The 20,110-nt window shown below is 40.3% G+C and overlaps 1 protein-coding gene across 2 annotated transcripts in view; it reads left to right on the forward strand.

Moving 5' to 3' along the window:
- The window catches only part of Fto (FTO alpha-ketoglutarate dependent dioxygenase), a 349,466-nt gene that overhangs the window by 601 nt on the left and 328,755 nt on the right, over positions 1–20,110 (forward strand). The window lies entirely within an intron of this gene.

Genomic DNA, 20,110 nt, shown 5'->3' on the forward strand with positions numbered 1-20,110 from the left:
ATAAAAGTATCTATTCGGTGTCACGTATGTATTTGGATCATTGTCTCAGGTGAAGTAGGCTGCATGGTCCGCACAGCTCAAAATACTTGACCTAGCATCTGTGGCTAGTACATTCCTAATCTCTGTCTTTGCTGTTCAGCTTCTGACAGGACATTCCATGGGATGACAGTAGTAACAGCAATAACAGTGACTTACTATTTACAAAAAATTATTGTGTCAGAGTCACTTGCATTAAATGCATAATAGTTCATATTACTGCATCATATGGCAAGACATAATATTACATAGGTAGAGTATAAACAGTCTGTTCTGCAGATGAGGAATGGAAGCCCAATGTTTTCCTTTTCCCTGTCTCCAAAGTTGTGACCTATCGATTTGTCCTAATGTATCAGCATTCAGCCCATTCTTGCATTTCTATTCCCTTGGGCGAATCTATCATGGTCTCTTAAGTGGCTTCCTACAACAGCCTCTTTATCCTTCTTCCCAATTACGTGATTCTTCCCACACTCTATTAGAGAGTGTTTTTTTTTTCTTCCCCCACCCCAAATTTAACTCTAGTCATGCCCCATTGGCAACCACCTGTTTAGGTCTCTTAAGGGCCTCTGCCCCTTGTGATAAATACAGAACTTCCCAATGGCCTCAAAGATCCCACCTGATTTGGGTTCACTGTGTTTCTGCAGCCTCAGTGGACACAACAGACCTGCCTGTCAGTCATTTTGGCCTTGTCAAAAGTCCCTCTTGTCTGCAGTTCATTGGGTCTAAGGCCTTTGGACATGCAATTTGGTGCTTATTCTAGAGTCAGTAAGCATTGACAGTGAGGATCAGTGGGAAATAAAACAGGTCCAGTTCTTGCTTTCATAGAGTTTTGTCTCAGGCGGTAAACCTAAGGATTTAAAATTTTGAATACGCTCTGCAATGACCTGAAGTATGTATTTTACCGACGTGGAAATGGAGGCTGGCGGAGGCGGGATTAGGGGATCAGAATCAGGTCCTATGATTATGGTCTCCTAGCTCTGTTTTCATTTCTGTTGGTGAGACACACTGATGTGAAGAGCAAGTTGCTGGCCTGTTTGCTGTTGAAACATTTCTTTGACTTAAAAAAAAATTAACCTGCTCCCTTGAATTATTGGCTGAAATGAAGCACAGGAAGGTGTTTTTAAATCTTAAATAGACAATGTCCAAATGATCAGGAATGATTGTTCTTCATCCTGTTCAACTGAATTGAGGTATAACTCATATAGAGTATCTTGTAATTTGTTGTGTATAGTTTGATGAGTTTTGACAGTACATCCATGCGAAATGTTCCATAGAACCACAGAACATCATGATCCCTTTAAAAACTTTCTGTACAGCCAGTTTATTTTTTTACCCCTAGGCAATCACTGTGATCAGTCACTATTGTTGAACCTTTATTTTCTAGAATTTCTTATATAAGCGGAAGCACACACTATGCATCCTGGTGTCTGTTGTTTTTATTCATTATAATTTTTGAGGCCTATACATGTCAATGCACATATTATCAAGTTGTTCCTTTTCTGTTGCTGAGTAACAGTGCCTTGTTTGATGCCACATTTTGTTTATTTATTCACCTGTTGCTGGGCATTTGGATTGTTACAGTTTCGGGACTGTTGAGAAAAAGGCTGTGAACAATCATGTATCTCTGTTTCTGTCTATGTTGGGTAATGCATTTGTGTGTGTGTGTGTGTGTGTGTGTGTGTGTGTGTGTGTGTGTGTGTGTGTTTGAAGACCAAAGCTGTATATTGAGTTTCTTCTTCAACTACTCTCTACCTTATTTTTGAGGCAGGGTCTGTCCTTGAACCTGGAGCTCATGAACTGGGCTAGATTTGCTGGCCAGCAGCCCTTGGGAATCTCCCTGTCCTCACCCTTTCTGTGCTGGGATGACAGGCATGTACTGCACCTGACTTTTTACTTGGGTCCTGGAGATCCAAACTCAGGTCCTTTTGTTTCTATTGGAGCATGTTACTGACTGAACTGTCTCTAGTCCCAGAATGTTCTCCTATAACTAGATCACATGATGTGTGACCTTTGTGTTTGGCTGCTTTCAACCCAACATACATGTTCATACCTGCAGTACTTATCAGTACTTCTCGTTACCCAGTAGATGGTATTCCTACAGCTGCACATATCACATTCTATTTATTTGCTGTTCTAGTTTGCTTTCTGTTGCTATGATAAAAGTACCATGCCCGAAAGCAACTTGGGGAGTTAAAGGTTTATTTCATCTTATACTATTTTGTAATAATTCATCATTGAGGACAGCCAGGGCAAGAACTGAAGCAGAGGCCATGGAGAAACACTGCTTACTTACTGGCTTCCTCCCATGACTTGTGCACCTTCCTTTCTGATACTGCCTATGGGTGGCACCACCCACAGTGACCTGGACCCTCTCTTGTCAATCATTACTCAGTTAACATGCGAACTGGCCAGTCTGATGGAGGCAAGTCCTCAGTTTAGTTTGCCTCTTCCCTGGTTACTGTAGCTTGTGTCTTGCTTAAGGTATTATTACTGTGAAGAGATGCCATCACCATGGTAACTCATAACATTTAACTGGGGCCGGCTTACAGTTTCAGAGGTTTAGTATTATCGTCATGGCATGAAGCATAAGCATGGTGGCATGCAGGCAGACATCGTGCTGGAGAAGGAGCTGAGAGTTCTATATCTTGATCTGAAGGTAGGAGGAGACTTAGTGTCACACTGGGCTTAGCTTGAGCATATGAGACCTCAAAGCCAACCTCCACAGTGACGCACTTTCTCCAACAAGGCCACACCTACTCCAGCAAGGCCACACTTCCTAATAGTGCCGCTCCCTATGGACCAAAACATTCAAACACACGAGTCTATGGGGGCAATTCCTATCCAAACTACCATACTACTTTTTGGCTGTCATGAAAAATGATACCATGAACAGTCGCACCCTACTTTCTGTGTGGACAGGATTTTATGTGGCCCATGGGTAGAGGCCTAGAAGAACTGTTAGTCACATTGTAAGGCAACGTGTAACAGTTTGCAAATGCTGTTTTCCATACAGGCTGCTCTACCCAACATTTCTTACCAGAGATTTTAAGGGTTAGAATTTCTTTAAGTCCTTGTCATTGCTTGTTACTGTTGGTCTTTTCTTTGTAGCCGTCATGGTAAGCAGGAAGAGTATTTCATTGTGGTCTTGATTTGTAGTTCCCTGATGACAAATAATATTGACTATCTTCTTGTACACTTAATGAACATGTGTGTATGTTTTTTTCTCTCTCTCTCTGTGTATGTGTGTGTGTGTGTGTGGTAAGTGTGTATGGATGTGTTTTCAGGCATGTGTGTGAATGCATGTGTGTAGAGGCTCATGTGTGGGGAGTCTTCCTCTGTCAGTCTCAACCATTTTACTGAGGCTAGATCTCTCAGTTGAAGGGAGAACTAGTCTGGCTAGCTAGCTTCCTCTGGGGATCCTTCCTCTGGGGTCCATGCCTTATTAGGTCTGGGACTGCAGGCAGACCCCCACTCCTACTTAGCACTTACCATCTTCTCAGAATATGAATTCCCATAGTTAAACACCAAGTCATTTTCCCAGCCCCATGTGAAGTGTGCTTGAATTTTTTACCCAGTTTTATTGTTGTTGTTGGTTTATTACGTTTTATGAGTTCTTTACATTCTGTAAGTATATTTGTTGCCTCGGCTTCCTAATTAGCTGGGATTATAGTTCTGTGCCAGTGTGTTACCCTGAAATATTTCTCCTGTAGTCACAAAGTTTCTTGTTTGCTTTTTAAATTGAATGCTGTCATTCTGTAGTAATTACCTTTGATTCACCTTTTCTCTTTGTAATAACTTAGATTATATTTTTTCCCTTGCAGCTTCTTGTACTGTAGACTTTATGTACTTTCCAAATCTGAAGGGAGAATACGAAGACTGGACTAAGTATCTGGCTTTCCGGAAAAGCATTTATTCACTTTGTGCTGATGTATCAGTGTGCACATACATGTATTCATGCATTTTTAAAGTGAACTTTCCTTACAGTGGCGTGGTCCAGTAATATTTGGTAGATATATTTGGCCAAAGTTAGACCATTGGTTCTTTCAAATCTTTGCTTTGAGAATAGGGATTCATACTTTGGGCCGGTGTTTCTCAAACCGGGCAGTAGTCCCAAGATTGGATGACTCTGGGCTAGTCTAGTATATATAACACCTTCAGTTGTCAGTTTTAGAGACATTAATGTGTATATAATACTTACTTAGCTTATAGTCCCTAGTCACACTTGCTAATTTTTCTAAGAATATCTGCTTTGGCATTTCTTCCCCTGGTCTAGGTGCCAATTCAGGATTGGACAGTTCCTTTCATTGTAATGTCTCTTTTCATATAATCTGGTCTCCTTTATTGTTGCTTTTTGGTGGTACTTGGAATGGAACCCAGAACCTTGATTGTGCCAGGCAGGTACTCTACTGCTCAACTACACACCCAGCCCAAATCTGTTCTGCTTTTTATGTTTATTTTTAAAAAATCTTGATTTATTGTGTATGCATGTTTCTTCTATAAAGTTTGAGTGTCATGGTTACAGTTGAAATTTCTCAGGTCATTAGGCCTGATGGCAAGCACCTTTGCCTTTACCTGCTGAGCTGTCTGGCTTGCCTAGCCTTCTATTCTCTCTTAATATCACTTAAACTAGTTTTTGCTTTTCTCCATCTTTAAAGGAGTCAGACTTTGTAGTGAGCACAGGTGTTTGTTCTGTGGAATGGTCATATGTTCTTCTTTTCCTCTTTGTCTGTGTCTCTTGTCTTCTTGGGTCTTGCTATGTAGTCTTGGCTGTCCTGGTACTCACTCTGTAGACCAGGTTGGTCTTGAACTCTCAAGTGGTAGGATTAAATGCTTGCACCACTATGTTGGTATGCTGTTTTGTCTGGCGTTTTATTGTGGTTGTTGTAGGTCATGCAGTTTGGGTTGGTAGGGGTGTTTTATTTGGACCAAGTGAGTGGAAAGCTTTAGAGTTATTTTCATGTTGAGAAGCGGAACAATTTCACATGAACATTAGGATTTCTGGCTCCCTCAGACAAGTAGAATAGCCATAGCACCTTGTGAGTACTTTCCTAACTGGAGTTGAGTGGACTTGCTCCTGCCCTGAGCAATCTGTGTTCTATTGCCTCCACCTATTCTCCCTTCATCCCCCACTTCTCCCTTACCCAGGGTTTAGCTTTCTGTAGTTTCAGGTACCCATGTTAGGCCACAATCTCAAACCATAGCCAGAATCTGGAAGCAACCTAGATGCCCCTAAAGTTGCAACTGAAGAGTGGATAGAGAAAACGTTGTACATTTACACAATGGAATACTATTCAGCGGGAAAAAACAATGGAATCTTGAAATGTGCAGGCAAATGGATGGCACTAGAAGAAACCATACTGAATGAGGTAACCCAGTCACAAAAAGAGAAACATGGTATGTACTTACTCATCTATGAATTTTAGACATGAATCAGGGGAGTGCCAGCATACAATCCCATTGCCAGAGAGTCTAGGAAACAGAACATCCAGCGACTAATGAAAGCAGAGGCAGATACTCACAGACAAACACTGAATTGAACTAGAATCCAGTGTCAGAAAGAGAGAACTGATGGGCAAAGGAGTTAAGACTGGGCTGATTTAACCCACAGAAACAGTTGACCTAAACATGGGGGAGCTCATGGACTCCAGATTGATGGCTGTGTGGAAAGCATGGGACTGACCCAGACCCCCTGAATGTGGGTGTCAGTGAGGAGGCCTAGGTAATCTATAGGACCTTGGGTGGTATTTATCCCTGGCATACAAATAGACTTTGAGTGCCCATGCCACAATATGTGAGGCTCTCTCACCCGGGACTCTTGGGGGAGTGCCTAGGCCCTACCCTGGATGAAATGACAGTTACTGGAGATCCACCATGAAGGGCCTCACCTCCTTGGTGATCGGAGTGGAGATTGGATGGGGGACTTGGGGACTTGGTGGGGAGGGCAGTTTATTATCCATGATTTTAGGTGCTCTGGGGAGGGGACTTAGAGTGTATCTCCTAATCAGAAGGCATTCTGTGAGGTGTTTAGAGGGTACCCAGGCTAGAGGGCACTGTTGAGAGATAGAGCATGAAGCTTGAGAAGCAGAGCCATGGAGTGGTTACTTTAGCAAGCAACTTAAGTTCTTTGGCCTGAGTTTCTTCTTTTATAAAATTGTGGTGATATGATTGCAGTGGATATTAAATGAGACTTGTGTGTAAAAACACATACCTGTATCAACTAGAACATTCTTGGAATATAGTAAAGGAAATTTTATAAACTCTGTTGCATTGTCATCACCACCTCTACCACTAACTGTTTGACCCTTGCACATATTTAGCCTAAATTCTAAATTTCATTCTGAGCGTTGATACTGTCTGTACAGTGCATTTTCTCAGCTTGGGTTCCAGAAACTTCTTTCCCATACATTCAGAATGGTGGCACTAGTTATGTACTACACTTTGAAAAATTGAAAAAAAAATAGTCACTGAAACGATTTTCTTTGTTCTGTTTAATTTCAGATGAAGAATGGTTAATTTCGTCATGTTAAGAATTGGAGCATGTGGGTAGCAATGGGGAAATATCTAGATTAAACTACACATGCTTACACAAATGCATATTACATATATGTACACATTTATATACTGTTAAACGTAGGTTCTGCATTTGAAAGAAAACATATTTGTCTTTTTGAGTCTGGCTTAATTCACTTAACATAACGATTTCCAGTTCTGTCCATTTTCCTGCAGGTGTCATGATACCCTTTTTCTTTGTGGCTAAATAAAATTCCATTGTGTACATGAACCGCTTTCTTTATCCAGTCATCTGTTGATGGACTCCTGTGCTGGCCCCATTTCATGGCTAATGTAAATAGTTGGCAGTGAATACGGATGACCATATACCTTTGTGGTATGTTTTCTTAGAGGCCTTCAAGTATATTCCCAAATGGTATAGATGGGTCAACAGGCAGGTTTACTTTTAGTCGTTTATGAGACTTTTCCATACTGATTTCCAAAGTGACTGCACGAGTTCACATGTCTACTAGTGGTGAGTGTGTAAGGGTTCTTGTTTAGATACAACCTGGCAGCCATTCTGATTGTGGTGAAATGGGATCTCAGAGCAGTTTCACTTTTATTTCCCTAATGGCTAAGGGTGTTGAACAGTTTTACAAATATTTATTGGCCATTTATATTTCTTTTGAGACCTGGTGATGCTTTCCACTGTGTTTTTAAATATGTGGTTTTCATTTCTGACTTTTTTTTTGTCTCCATTTCCTTGCTAGATTACCCTTCCCTGTAATTAATCCTATTGCTGACATTATCACCATTTTACTGTCTCTTCCCTCTCTGTTGCTGACTGTAAGCTTCAGGTCTTGGATTGAAGTAGTTGAAGGTACCTCTGAGCCACTGGTCATTTTTACTAGTGACCTCTTGAAATCTGCATCTGCATCTAACCCATTTCAGGATCTCAAATTCAGTAATTGAGGAGGAGTCATGTTGCCTAGTTTTTCTCATATTTCTTTTGTTGTATCACTAATTATATACCTGCAAAGGATAAAAAAAAGACAAAGTGAACACTAAGAAAAAAAAGATTGCTCAATAATGTTCATTATTGGCCAGATGTCAAATAAACAAAAGATAAAACAGAATGAATGCACGAAGGGGAAAAACACATTTTAAAAAAGTGAGGCTAAAAATACTGTTAAAAGTATATTTAAAACAAAATAAACAGGAAGCAACGTGGGGAAGGGTTGTTCTAGTGGCTTCCTTGTGGTCCTGGGATAGTGGGAGACTTTAGTGATTGGTATGTGCAGAAGAGGAAGGGGGATTATTCCTGCCATAGTTAGCTCAATATCAACTTGAAACACTAGAAGAGGGAACCACAACTGAGCGACTGCCTCCATTGGATTGGCCTGTGGGCATGTCTATGGGGCATTTTCTTATGGCTGATTGATGTAGGAGGGCATGGGTCACTATGGGCAGTGACACCCTTGGCTAGGTGGGCCCAGGCTGTGTAAGGAATACCTTAGGGAAAGCAAGACAGTCAACAGTGCTCATCCATGGCTTCTGTTTCAAACTGTCAGTTTTAGTTCCTATGTTGGCATCCCTTGATGATGGACAGTAACCTGCAAACTGAAATATTCCTGCCCTCAAGTTGCTTTTGTTGTGGCATTTTATCATAGCAACAGAAAGCAAACTAGGACAATTATAAAGGATATTATGAAGGATACAGCCATGCCAAATTGATGAGATGCATAGGGGCCAGGTGTCCAGGAAGAGGTACAAAGCTTTTTGCCTTCTCCAGCTGTGCTAGACTCCAGTAACCACCATGTTTTCAGTTCTTGAGAAGATCCCAGAACAACTTGTGATGTTTACTATTCATGACAACTTGATTGGGCTTAGGTTTGTCAAGGAGATTGGACACACACTGATGTCTGTGCGAGCATTTGAAGAGATTACATGAGGGGTAGAGACCCAGTCTGAATTCCATGGCTGGGATCCCAGATAACAAGAAAAAAGCATATCTGATTTTATCACACGGGAACCTTGTGACGGAAGACCTAAAGTTTCAGGAAAAACTGGAGATTTTTATGCTTAGCTTGGGTGAAGCATGACTAGTTGGATAGACATAGGGCTGGATGAAACTGGATCCAGTGGAAAAGCTGAATGGGAAACTGATGGGGTCCTGCCTGGTATGTTCTTCTAGACACCTGTGTATTTCCTCCTCCCAAGTATGGGGGCCAGACCCTCCTGAAAAGATTGTTATGTCAACCAGTCAGTTACGGTCTTCTTTTAGAAAGGTTGGGAAGCTACAGTAATGTTCTTAGGGTTTACGGTTTGTTTGGGAAAAGAGTCTCAAGTTACACTGCCTCATCCAGATAAGAGAGGAACTCTGGATTTTCACTTGTTTCTTTGCAGGAGTCAGAAGGTCAGAGAAACCTTGGTTCTGAGGTTCTGAAGCCTTCCCGTATCTCTTAGTTCAAAGTACTTAGCAAGCTGATACACCCTACTTCAGGGTATTGTTTCCTAAGCCCCAGCCACATAGAAGTCACAAGGATACAAAAGAGCCTTAGCACTTCCAGGAGCCCATGGTTTTAGGAGTGTGTCTTTGGAAATAGGGGTGAAGACCTAGTGAAGATGTTTCACAGTCTCAGGTTCTTAAGGCCTCCTCTGAAAGATTCTGCTGTGCCCTCCCTTTCTCTCCTTTCTCCAAACCCCTCCTTACCTTTTACATAATGTCTTTCCAGTAGGATCACCTTCTTGACTGTTTTGTGTTTTGTTGCCTTCATTTTTGATTCTAGTTTCTAAACCATTTTAAATACCTCCTGGACATGTAATGCACAAAACCATTGAGTAACAACGATTACTGTTACTTTCTGTTGTTTCAGGTCTGCTTTACATTGCAATGTTGATTTTCAAATTGCAATCGGCTATTTCCCCCTCCCCAAAAGTATTAGAAACTTTGAACAACTATTAGCGTATCTGAAAATAGCATTTGTGTGGAATCCATCTTTTTCTGGTAGTGTGTGTCTTCTATGTAGGAGAGAGACATTAGCAGTATCTGCTGAGGAAGATTGTGTGGGGGGAGTAATACATGGTGTGTACATGACCCTTGTAAGTTCTAGCACACTTCACTGGCTGCTGAGTATTCCTGTTTCGTCAGAGTTGTTTAAAGGCTAAAAATAATTCAGTTGGGCAAACCCCTCCACCCCATGCTCAAGAATAACTGCTAATACAGACGATTCCTATCTGAAACTGCAGAGGCAGAACCAAAGCCAGAAAATTATACACTCTTATATGCCCTTTCCCCTTCAAGCCCTACAAAACCTGCAGCTGCCAGTGCCACGGCGCATACTCTCCAATTCCTCAAAGAGACTGTGGCCCTTCGTTGTTCTGATCGAAAGAACATTCCTGCTTCTGGGGATGCCTGCCTACTCTCCTTTATTTCCATGTCAACTCCATCAGTCCCAGCCCAACATTAGCGATGCAAGAAGATACGGTTCAAGAAATTCGGCCCACTCTTTTTTTTTTTCTTTTAATTTTGTTATTTCCCATATTATTCCCAGCATTTATCTGAGACACATAGCAAATATCCCATAAATATTTATTAAATGAATTCTCAAGAGTGCCACTTGTGTTGGTCATGAGGCTTTCTAATAGAGATGGAAGTAGAATTTGAAAGAAATAATGGAAAATGATTAGGTACGTAGGGATTTAAAACCAGTCACACACTAATGGTATAACAATTAATTTTGAGAATCAAGATTCATCCATTGAACATGTACGCTGGCAGTGGTCAGCAGTAGTTCCCAGTGTTTTCTTTTGATTTTAAAATGCCAGTCTGCCTTGTATATTTCAGGTATTCTCTTAGTTTTTTTTTTTTTGGTATATTTTTTCCCGTTCTCCCTGCCCCCCTTTCCTCCCTTCCTTTCTTTGTTTTAAAATAGTGCCTCACTATGTAGTCCTGCCTGACCTCAAATGTATTGTGTAGTCCAGACTGGCCTAGAACTTGTGTTAATTCTGCCCCTACCTCCTGAGTGCTGGTAATAATGGGTGCATGGGGTAGATTTCTTGATAGAGTTATTTTGGGAATGTGCCTTTCTGGTTCCTAGAAGACCTCATTGTGAGATGGCACTTATGGAGCCTAAGGGAGGAAGGACACTGTTTACAACAGCTGAATTTGGAACTCTGCTAAGTTCGCTCGTCTAATCCTGTGTTTCAGCCTGGGTTTTTGTTACTGTACCAATGTGCCTTACTGGTTGATTTCATGGTGTGAGGCAGGAGGAGTCAGGCTGGGTCAGGACACATTCAGGAGAACATTGTATTTTAAATGGTTTTATGAGCCTTTAACGTGAGCCCTGTCCTGGAGCACATTTTTAAGCACATCATACCATATTTTAAATGTTGGTGTGCACAGTGTTATGCTGCAGACCTATCACACTCACTGTTCTCAGATAAAAACTCCCTTGTCCTCGTCCCCTGCTAGTCCCCGATAATCACCTTTCTAGTCTCTGAGGCTACCAGTTTGACTTGCATTTTCCTTTATACCCAAGAACTGGCCGGTTGCTATGCTGTACATTTGTTTGCTGTGTAGTTTTGGAACTGATCTGCTTGTAAAGAGACCATGCCTTCTGTTTTGCTGAAGAACTGATTTGCAAATAAAGGACAATTGAGGTCTTAGTAACTGGTGGCAATCAAGTAGGAGCTTGTTTGAAGCACCTTATTAGGTTGCATATGGTCCGAGCAGGTGCATTGGTAGTGAGTCAGTCAGTGTGTTCATAACTGTTTGTGATCAGAAATGTCAGAGCTGTGATTTCTTCACCAGCCCTAAGTCTGCCCTATGGCACCATCACTTAGTGACTGGATCACTCAGGGGTGAGCCTCCAGGGCCCGTGTTTCTCCAGTAATAATAGAAAATGGGCTGATGTTGCCACCTCGACTCACTGTGCTGAATGGCATGTGATAAAGTCCCAGGGCTGTGTTAATGAGGATTTTCTTTTCCATGTGCAGCCCTCTGTCAGCTCACTGTTTTCTGAAAACAGAGATGGAAAATTCTGTTGATGAATCCCCCACCCCCAAGCAGGAATGTCCTGCCCTTTCTTTTTGCCTGAGACTGTGAGCTGAGCACCGGGCCAACAAAAGCAAACCTTATAGTTTCTGTGGACACTAGCCTGTTGTCGTGTCAATCTTGGCATTCCAGTAAATAGTGAGCCTTTTCTGGTTGTTTGTTTTTGTTTTTGCTTTTTTGTTTTTTTTTTACCCCTTTGGCCAAATCAGCAGTTAATATACTGCAAGTAGTTTTTGTTGTAGTCACATTATTGGCTGGTAGCACTATTAATGAGACAATAATTGAGAAATTGTAGTCATTGTTCTCATAAAACATGATCCTCCTGTGGCAAGCCCAGCCAGGCCGAGGAACCACATAAGCAGACAGGAGGACTGGGTGAGGGCCACTGTTGCTGGCTTTTAAATTCAGCAGGCCCCTGCTGCTTAAATTGTCCCAGCTGTTAATGCTGGAGCCATTACAGTAATGGACTGAGCAAATGAAGGAGAGCGAAGACACACACTTTATTACCAGAGGGGCAATTTCTCCTCATCTGTAATAGCAGCCGTGCTTCATATTGATCAGGCCATCAAGATCCTAATCCTCTGTAAAATTACTTGTTATAACTGAAAATGTGTTAATCCCAATCAGCCTGTGTCCTGACTGTCTGCTTACTATTGAATATGGACCATTAGATGGTTTGGTTTTCATGATCTAAAGCCTTTGCTTCGAAAATGACTGGTGCTTAATCTGAGCTGTAGCCCTGAGTTGTCTTTTTGTTTTAAGCACAACATCACCCACTTAATTAAGGAGTGAGTGTCTGCCTTGCCATCTGAGTTATGCTGTGTTTTATGGTCCTCTGAATTTATTAAGCATCTTGTTTTACATTCAGTCTGTGGTTTGTGCTGTAAATAAAAACAGAGCCATCTTGCACATATTAGAAATTTGCAGGTAGCAAATGTCAATAAGTACCAGGGGCGGAAGGCTCTTTGATTTATATTTCAGGCACCAGGTTGTGCTCTGTCGATTGGACCCATAGGCAGGGTGCTTCCCAGTGTCTTCTGTTTAGCAGACATGATTTTTGTGTTGTTGTCTGAGAACGATTATGGTTATTTCTGCATCCTTGGTTCAGGAGATTGATTTTTAGACAATGAGGCATATTCACTATTGCATCTCCACACCTGTGATTTGTAAGAAATGACTATAGCTAGAAATTATAAGATCCATTAAGAGCTGATTTCTGTCTTCCTTACTATTTAGAAACTTGGACACTTTCCACAAAATTTCCATTTTTATTATAATCCCTTTCCACAGGCCTTGTATGCATATTTGTTTATAGATTCAGATAGTCTCTTGACAATATTTTTCTTTCCTGTGGTGTCATTACTCAAGCATTTGTGTGGCATGTTCAGTAGTGTACTTTCAGTGATACTTAATTAGTCCTCTTTGTGAGCCAGGACATGTGTAGGGCTGGAGAATCAAGAACAAATGAAGTGTAGTCTTTGCAGTTGATGACCTCAGTACAGTAGCAGCTATGCGTGTAAGCAAACAATGACTACAGTGCATGTGATAAATCCAGCATGAATGTAGTCAGGGGAGTGAGCACAGGCTATGCAGTAAAATCAGCCTGACAGGGTTGCTGCCTGTCAAACAGCAGAGATCTGCTGTTTGTGTAATCATCTTAAACCTTGATGAAGAATGACTTGTAGCTGTTTGGAATAGTTGTCAGAGGATACATGTTTATTGTGTTCTGGGGACAGTAAAAAAAGGTTTCCAAAAATGTTTTGACCAGGGACCACGTTTTTGGCTATGTATAGCGTTTCATTAGGAGACTGCTTTAAGAGAATTGTACTTGCTTTATTGCTTCTGCCCTGGTGTTTGCATTGTGAATGAGTCCCTCAGTTTTGGAGGAAGCTTCCTCCGGGAGGCTGTGGCCTGTGGTGGCTCAGAGCAGAGTCACAGATTGGGGATCCAGGCTGCTTTGCTGTGTCCCTTCGCTTGCTTCATCCTCTTTGACACTTGCTATCTGAATGGTGGTGGACAAGTCTCGTAATCTTTACCCATCATCCCTGAAACGGGGAAATAATAGGGAGTGGTGAGGATCAAGGGACTTGACGTGTGAAAACATTTAGGAGAGCGAAGGGCTGCCACTACCTTATGTGTGAATGTAATGAAATTCATCTTCACATGTGAATTGTGAAAGTTGGGCCTGTAAATGTTACAACCACACTACATGTGGTATGAGATGATAAAACATTCGTTGCTTAAAATATTTTTTTCTGATTGAAGAACCGTTTTAAAGAAACAAAAACATTTCAGAGTAAGAATCCCCCATAGTCATTTAGAGATGACCTCTGTTAGTTTTTGTTTTGTTTATATTATTATTATGGTGTTCATTATGTATAATATGCACAGTATGATCCTTTTATTTAAAATATATTTATAACTTAAGTTTTTATATATTTTAAAATCTCAGAATGTATTTATGATCTTATAAAAACACTTTAAACAAAAGTTGGAGGTATGCATTTTGTACCCTGTTTTTCTCACCAGTATCCAATATATTGTAAGTACTTTTCATATCATTACAGTGATAAGTTATTTCTTCATGTGCATTTTTCCTTCTGTAATAGTTCATTGTTTAGTGAACATACTTGCACATAAATCCCTGTACATCTGTGGAGCAAATGGAAAGAAGATGACCTGTGTGGACAGTGTTCGTCAAGAGTTTTGGTTCAGGGCATCCGTTTGATGCCAGCGAGGGGATGCCAGTTTCTTATTTAAAAAACATGCAAGAAAATCCCTTTTCGTACATTCTTTCAAACTCTGGGAATTGTCATAAAGTGAAAATACCAGCCAGCTACAGGGAGAAGCAGCAGCTGCTGGTTGTGGAGAAAACTTGTATTTTCTTATTCATCGTCCTTGAAGGACTTCTTCCTGGACTGTTTATTGGCCACACAGGGAGAAAACTTGTACTTTCTTATTCATCGTCCTTGAAGGACTTCTTCCTGTTTATTGGCCACACAGTTCTTTGAGCTTTGTTGACTCCTTAGTCTTAGTTCATTTGCTCTGGCGCTTTTGTCTTTTCTTCCTGACTTTTAAGAACTTGTCATTTGTTAGTTATGTTGACCTCTCAAGAAGGTAACTAGTTATCTCCTCTGCCTTAACCACTCTTCCAAGTACATCTGTATCTAAATGTTCACCTCAGCTTTCTATTTTCCTTGCTGTGCTATTATAGACACACTATTTTAATTGCTATAACCTTAGGTTCCTTTTAGTATCTGGAAGTATAAAGACACATACTTACTCTGTTTTCAAATTTTCCTTGGATCTTGTATGTTTGGCAACTTTTTTTCCCCCTGATCAATTTAAAAATATTTTTCAAGGTTCCCCATGTGTCCCACAAATTTTTTGGCAGTTTAATTTGCTATTATATTAAACTTACAAATTAGTAAAGAACCGAGCTATTATAATTTTCCTCATTCAACAGTGTTATCTGCCTAAGTGTATTTCTATAATTTTTAGAAAGTTCAGTAATTTTAGTTGCTATATTACTGTCTTTTAGGTTTATTTTTGGTTATTAACATTTTTGGTTATTGTGGGGATTTTTTGTTTTGCTTCCTATTATAAATTGGTTATTTTAAAGTTATATCTTTTGACTGATATAAAAGATGGCCTTGACTTCAGGAGAGACTGCATTCTTAGTGTTCTGAAATTTTTGGTTAATTTTCCGTTTTTTAAAGTATATGGTAGGTAGATAATGTCTTTTGTGAATACAATGTTGTCTTCCTCCTTTCGATACTGTTTCCCCTCCTCCTCCAGTTTTAGAACTCTCAGTGGTGGTAGCAGCGATGGACAGTCATGCCACTAGTGGCCACAGTTTGGAGTCCCAGTGTGAAGCATAACAATAGCAGTTGGCAGTCATCTTTGATTCTTTGACTTTTCTGAAGGATTGTCATTTGGTTTTTATTAAAGTTTTTGGTATTTTTTCACATGATAATGACTTCATTTCTATGGATAGACTGTAAGTTTCTTGTAGAGTTTCTATTAGTGGCACTATGGATAAATCCTACTTCTTTCATGAACACACTGCTGAATCCAACTTGATGCTGTTTCAATTAGGACAGTAAAGTGGGTCTGCAGTGGTGATTAGTTTAAAAGCTGAAGGTGGCCCCCCTGGGATTTGTGTGACAATCAGTGAGGATGCTGTATTTGGCATGCACAGTGTAGTCACAGACAGGACATTGTTAGTGAAGCCCCATAGAACTCTTTTTGCCGATGGGATAACTTAGCAGTCGGCAGTATGACAACACTGAGAAACATTCCTTTTTTAGATTTGTTCATTTAATTTGGATACCATATTATACTAACCCTAAAATGAAGGTTTCCAAATTTATTGCATGGAGGACTGGAGAGATGACTCAGCAGTTAAGAGCTCTGGCTCCTCTTTCAGAGGACCTAGGTTCAATTCCCAACACCCACACGGAAGCTCACAACTGTCTGTAACTTAAGATTCACTGGGTTTGGCACCCTTTTCTGGCTTCTGTGGGCACCAAGCATTCATGTGGTGCACAAACATATATGCAGGCAAACACTACATACGTGGAAGAAAAGAATTTTGATATGACGTTGCGCATATTCTCCTCTTTAGACTTGAGTATTGCTTTATAATTAAAAAAACTCACTCTACTTTGTATAGCTTTTAAAATTAGAACGTTCTGTATTTAAGTCTTCTCTTTTAAAATGACTGGCAGGACCAGAGAGATAGCTAGGGGATTAACAGCATTTGGTGCTTTTATAGAGGACCTGGGTTCGGTTTTAGGCACCCACAGCCATCCGTATCTCCAATTACAGGCCATTTAATGCCCTCTTCTGGCATCTATGGACAACAGACATGTATGAGTTCATATATATGCATGCTGGCAAAACCTCTTTCACATATAGTAAGTTAAAAAACATGGATCACGTTTGTTGGTATTCTGCCTGCCTCATTTCTTTAAACTCGTTCTCAAAAATCTTTACACTCATTGACTTTTCCCCATTTATTTTTATTATTCTTTGTTTACCTTCTTTATTAAATTCTTTAAATAAATACTTCACTTATTTTTATTCTTTTTTGTTTAGATGGAAAGCATTTTAAAATTTTAAAATCTTAAAATAAATTTTTTCTTTTGTGTTCCTGGAGTAATTTCTAAATGTTTTTGTACCACTTAACACCCAGTACTCTTACCACTCAGTAGTTATCACTCAGTGCCACAATGGTTTTATTTCTCTTAGGCTAAATTTCATTTTGTTTATTTACTTTTTCTTTCTGGGGGTCAGACCCACAATACCCAGTGTGTTTAAAAGTGCTCTACTCTTGATGTGTATTCCTGGTTCCCAAGTCAGGAATTTATTTTTGTTCCCCAGCAGTGTTGAGGGCTGATCTGTTTAAATAGTACTAACAATACAGTACTGTGCACAAACCCCTCAGTGTCTCTGATGCTTTGTCTGAGATAGTGTCAAAGAGATACTGAATGTGAAAGAACTCTGAACCAAACAATGTTTTATAGACACAAATGTGATTTAAGGATCTAGGGCGTAGTTCAGCCTTAGAGCTCTGTTTGACATACATTAAACTCTAGTTAAAGAAAGAAAGAAACAATAACAAAAATTTAAGGGGTTGGAGAGATGACTCAGTAGTTAAGAACACTGTGTGCTTTCCCAGAGGACCTGGGTTCAATTCCTAGCACCCACATGGTAGTTCACAACCATTTATAACTCTAGTCCCAGTTACCTGATGTTGCCCTCTGTCCTCTGCAGGCTCTGTACACACACACGTGGTACATAGACTTACACATAGGCAAAACACCCAAACACATAAAACAAAAATTAAAAAAGTGAAAAATAAAGGATTTAAAGTTGAGGGCTCTCGGTGTTGTCTTGTCTACCACTGTGTACTGCTGTCATGTAGGAATTATTGAGTTCTAAAGAGCAGAAACTACTAAAACATCTCATGTCCTCTGAAACTTCATGCATACTTCCTTGACTGAGACTTTCCTAAGACCCACTTTTCAGATGCCTGGTCTGAGTGATCCTGTCCCCACCTGTGCTACCCGGGGTGACTGAGACTGACAGCGTCAGCATAGGTTGGTGCATGCCTGGGCACAGCCTTCAGACACAGACCTTAGCGGCCATCTCTGTCCTCTGCAGACGGCTGGGAGACATCACATGGTTAAAAAATGTGCAACGGATATTTGGAATTCTTAGACAACAGCTTTATATTTTACTTTTCTGTGAAGGACAGTATTCCTTTATATTACTTTGGCGCTATTTCTTTTGCACTGACTCTTATGTGTATTTTTGTATTTTTAATTTATTTAGTTGTTGCTGTGGAGGAATGGTAGTTGTAGATTTCCCATGGCTTTGGGAAATTGAGTATCCTCTAAGTAAGTTTATTTTAAATAAATAGGTTGTTTAAAAATTGTAGAAGAACTCTCAAACGTAGTATTTCTGCAGTGTAAATATTTAACAGTGTCCTTTAGAATATCCTTCATAGGAGTATTTTGATATCCACTGACATTTTAGCCCTGTGACTTCGGGTGGGTGGGTGGGTGGGGGTGGTGTGTGTGTCGTGTGTGTGCATGCCTGTGCGTGTTCAGTATCTCCTTTCTCCAGTAAACCATTCATCGAAGTAGGGAAAGTAGGGTAGGTGTCACAGTTTGGATATAAAGTGTTTATCTGAAGGATAATGTATAGGGGACTTGGTCTTAGCTGACAGAGCTACTTTAGAATGTTCTAGAAACTTCAGGAGGAAGTGTGCCACTGAGGGTGTGTTCTTAGGGACTGTAGCTTATCTAAGACCTCTGTCTTTTTCTCTTTATTTCTTGTTTGTGTTGGGGTGGATAGTCTCTGCCACATATTCCTGCCTCACCAGGGTTCCAGAACCCATATAACCAAGGGCTGTGTACTGATACCTCCAATACTGTGATCCAAAATAAATAGTTCTTCCCTTAGGTTGTTCAGGTTAAGCTATAGTCTTTTGAAAACAGTGATAATTAATCTTTAGACTGCTTTTTAAAGACATCATAAAACTCATGGTGAATTCTTCTAGGTTGTTTAGAGTTTTACCAAAAGTGAACTTGGTGATACTGTCTTAGACTCACACATCCTTGAGCACTTTTCCTAAATGTCTCCTTGCTCATGAAGTTTTTTAGGATTTTCTTCTTTCCCCCCTTCCTGCCTGCCTCCCTCCTTACCACCCTCTCTCCCTCCCTTCCCTCCCTCCTTCTTTCCTTCTTGTGTCAAAATGTATGCTGCCAGCAGTAAGTATGTATTGTGCACTTCCTATGTAAGGTAGATACCCTATATCTTGTCATTTAGCCAAAGTATTTCTTGTGCTTATTGGTGTGTGTGTGTGTGTGTGTGTGTGTGTGTGTGTGTGTGTGTGTGTGTGTGCAAGGCAGATTTTCATTTGGCATTTTCCTCAATTTACGTTTACCTTTCTTCTATTTTATTTGAGGCAGGTGTCACATGGAACTTGAAGTGCACTGTTTTATCATACTGAAAGGTCAAGCAGACCTTCGGCATCCTCCTGTCTCTGCCCCCAGAACTGGGATTGCAGATGGGCAGTACTGTACTCAGCTTTTTCTGAGGGTGGGATCTGAATTCAGCTCCTTATGTTTGGGTGCAAGCACTTTACTGACTGAGCCATCTCTCCAGCCCCATACCTATTAGATTTTTAGATGCAGTTGCCTTTCCATAGGGAGATAATGAGACCTCCTGGCCTGTTACAAATGTGTGTATGTGTCTAGAAATGTGCTAAAATGATCATCTTCAACAGTTTTCTTTCAAATAGAAACATGTATGGGTTAGAAGTTGAGTTTGTTTGTTTTTGCATGTGTGTGAGCTTACTTCAAAGAACATTTGTTTAACTGTAATTCTCAATGTGTTCTCCATCAACAATAAAGAATACTTGATTAGAAAAATGTTTTGTATAAAGTCATATAGGGGAGTAGTAGATATCAGATAAGTATTTATAAGCTACAGGGATACCTTAGATTTTGGAGGCCCTTTATCTATCACTGTTTTCTAGGAGTTATATCTGAACCACTGAGTGTCCCGATTCATTTTGCTATTTCATCTGCAACTCTTCTTCCTATTTTTATTTAAGACTATAAAGTTACTTTGGTGTAACTGCTGCTGTCACCTTTGCCCTTAGCTAATCAAATAGTTTACCTTGAGGGAAGCATTTATCTCCCACTTTCATTATTATTATTTTTGTAGCTGTAAAGATATATATTTTATGTCTGCAGAAGGCTGTAACAGTGAAACGAGGTATTGATCTGCTGTATTTAGCAATTTCTTTCCACCTTGCCATCAATAGCATGTCAGCATCTGTCTGTACTGGGGTTGACCTCACAAATAGCTCTTTATGCTCCCATTGGATTCAAATGATATAGTATGCTGAAAACTAAATCAATGAATGATTATCAGGTTTTTAGTATTATTTCATGGCCCGGAGGCAACGGGTGCTCCTTCCACTGAGCAGTTTCGAGTACAGTGAATATGGTA

The sequence above is a fragment of the Mesocricetus auratus genome, unplaced genomic scaffold, assembly GCF_017639785.1.
Source record: "Mesocricetus auratus isolate SY011 unplaced genomic scaffold, BCM_Maur_2.0 Super-Scaffold_100045, whole genome shotgun sequence".
Classification (NCBI taxonomy): Eukaryota; Metazoa; Chordata; class Mammalia; order Rodentia; family Cricetidae; genus Mesocricetus; species Mesocricetus auratus.